Source organism: Rhinopithecus bieti, unplaced genomic scaffold, assembly GCF_001698545.2.
Source record: "Rhinopithecus bieti isolate Rb0 unplaced genomic scaffold, ASM169854v2 scaffold_37987, whole genome shotgun sequence".
Taxonomy (NCBI): Eukaryota; Metazoa; Chordata; class Mammalia; order Primates; family Cercopithecidae; genus Rhinopithecus; species Rhinopithecus bieti.
Genome location: NW_016815892.1, coordinates 1,461,686 through 1,464,844, shown reverse-complemented (window position 1 = coordinate 1,464,844; position 3,159 = coordinate 1,461,686).

Sequence of the window (3,159 nt, the reverse complement as noted above, 5' to 3'; positions counted from 1 at the left end):
TAAATATAAGACTGTGTCATATGCAAAGTAGGACAATTTGGCTTCCTCTTTTCCAATTTGGACGTCTTTTATTCTCTTCTCTTACCTGATTGCTGTGGCTAAGACATCCAGTACTATGTTGAATAGGAGTAGTGACAATGGATATCTTTGTCTTGTTCCAGTTCTTAGAGGAAAGGCCTTTAACACTTTTCCATTCAGTATGATGTTAGCTATGGGTTTGTCATATATGGCCTTTATTACTTTAATGTGTTCCTTCTATACCTAGTTTGTTGAGTCTTTAATCATGACGGGATCTTGAAATTTATCACATGCTTTTTCTGTGTCTATCCTATGCTTTTGGTTCTTCATTCTGTTGATGTGATGCATCACATTTATTGATTTGAGTATGTTGAACCATCCTTGCATCCCTGAGATAAATCCCACTTGATTATGGCGTGTTATCTTTTTGATGTGTTCTTGAATTCACTTTACTAGTATTTTGTTGAGTTTTGCATCTATAGTCATCAGGAACACTGGCCTGTCAGTTTTTGTTGTTGCTGTTGCTGTTGTGTCCTTATCTTTTTTTGAAATCAGGGTAATGCTGGCCTTATAGAATGAGTTAGGTAATCTTTTGGAATAGTTTGAAAAGGACTGGTATTACTTTTGTGTTTGTTTTCTGAGATGAGGTTTCACTATGTTGCACACGCTAGTCTCAAACTCATGAGCTCAAATAGTCCTCCTACCTCAATCTCCTGAGTAGTTAGGATTGCCTCCAGAGTAGCTGTGATTACAAGGATGCCAGCACATGCAGCTATGGTATTAGTTCTTTTTTATGTTTTGTAGAATTTGGCAATGAATCCATCCAGTGCTGGGCTTTGTCAGAAGACTTTGTATTACTGCTTTGATCTCATTACCTGTTATTGGTCTGTTCCAGTTTTTGATTTCTTCCTGTTTCAATCTTGTTAGGTTGTACACATCCAGGAATTTATCCATTTCCTCTAGGTTTTTCCAGTTAGTTAGCAGGTTTTTCATATAAGTCTCTGGGAAGCTTTTGTCTTTCTGTATTAGTTGTTAATATCTCTTTTGTCATTTCTAATTTTATTTTGGTCTTCTTAGTCTAACTAAGTTTATCAGTTTTTTTTTTTTTTTTGAAGAACCAACTTCATTTCATTGATTCTTTGTATTTTTTTAACTTTCTATTTCATTTAGTTCTGCTCTGATTTTTATTTCTGGTAATTTTTTTTTTTTTCCTGACACCGATGCTTGCTCTGTCACCCACGCTGGAGTGCAGTGGCGCAATCTCAGCTCACTGCAACCTCTGCCTCCCGGGTTCAAACAATTCTCCTGCCTCAGCCTCCTGAGTAGCTGTGATTACAGGCACCTGCCACCATACCTGGCTAATTTTTTGTATTTTTAGCAGAGATGGGGTTTCACCATCTTGGCCAGGCTGCTCTCAAACTCCTGACCTTGTGATCCCCCCGCCTTGGCCTCCCAAAGTGCTGGGATTACAGGCTTGAGCCATTGTGCCCGGCCAATTTCTGCTAATTTTCAATTAGGTTTGTTCTTGTTTTTCTAGTTCCTTGAAGTGCATCATTAAATTTTTTAATTGAAATCTTTTTTGCAGCAGGCACTTATTGCTATAAATTTCCCTTTTAGTACTGCTTTTCCTGTATCCCACAGGTTTGAAGATGTTGTATTTCCACTTCCATTTGTTTCAATAAATGTTTTTTTTCTTCTTCATTGACCTAATTAGGTTGTTCAGGATCATGTTATTTAATTTCTATATGTGTGTGTAGTTTTCAAAATTCTTCTTAGCATTATGTTCTAGTATTGTCCCATTGTGGCCTGAGAAGACACTTATTTTAAATTTGTTGAGGCTTCTTTTTTTTGGCCTAAAATGTCTATCCTGGAGAATGTTCTGTGTACTAATGAGAAGAATGTGTATTCTGCAATTGTTTGATAAAATGTTCTGTGTTACTGTTAGGCCCATTTGATCCAAAGGTGAATTTAAATCAAGTGTTTCTTTGTTGGCTGATTTTTTTTGTCTAGATGATCTAATGCTTAGAGTAGGGTGTTGAAGCACCCCACTATTATTGTATTGGAGTCTATCTCTTTGCACAGAATATGTTTTCCCTTCTCTTTGTTGTAATTCTATAGGTCTATAGGTAAAGTGCATTTCTTGTAGTTAGCATATAGTTGGGTTATTTTTTTTTACCCATCAGGCAGTTTACATCTTTTAAATGCAGAATTTAACTGATTTACATTTACAGTTACTATTAGTATGTCATGTTTTGTTTCTGTCATACTGTTGTTTTTAGGTTGTTTTGTATATTCTTTTTCTCTTATTGTAATTGTTGTTTAGTGGTACCATGTGAGTTTGTTCTTTTCACTTGTGCATTTGCTTTTCCAGTTAGTTTTTTACTTTTCTGTTTTCATGATGGTAAATGGCATCTGTTCCCTTCCAGGTTTAAGATTCTCTTGAGCCTTTCTATAAGGCTGGTGTAGTGGTGATTCTCTCAGCTTTTACTTGTCTAGGAAAGATTTTTTTTGCTCCTTTATTTAGCAAGGATAAGTTTTCTGGATAATCTTTGGCTGTCAGGGCTTTTTTTTTTTCAGTCAGCATTTTGAATATATCATCCTATTCTCTCTTGGCATATAACATTTCTGCTGAGAAGTCTGCTGTTATTCTGATAGGAGTTCCTTTATAGGTACTAGATACTTTTCTCTTGTTTTCAGAATTGTCTCCTTGTCTTTGACTTCTGAGTTTGACTATAATGTGCTATGGAGAAGACCTTTTTGCACTGTTATCTCTTTAGGGATCTCTGAATCTTCTGTATCTGGATGTCTAAATCTCTTGCTAGACTAGAAAAGTTTTCCTCTTTTTGCCTTCTGGGACCCTGATAATTCAAGTATTTCATTGCTTTGTGGTGTCCCTTATGTCATGAAGTTTTACTCACTACTTTTATTCTCCATTTTGCCCGAGTTATTTCAAAAGACTTGTCTTCAAGTTGAGATTATTTCTTCTGCTTGACCTAATCGGATGTTGAAGATTTTGGATGTATTTTGTATTTCATCCAATGAATTCTTCTGTTCCAGAATTGGCTTTGATTATATCATAAAAAAAGAACAGAAATTTACCACACAGATTGATTATATCAATATATAATATATAATATATAA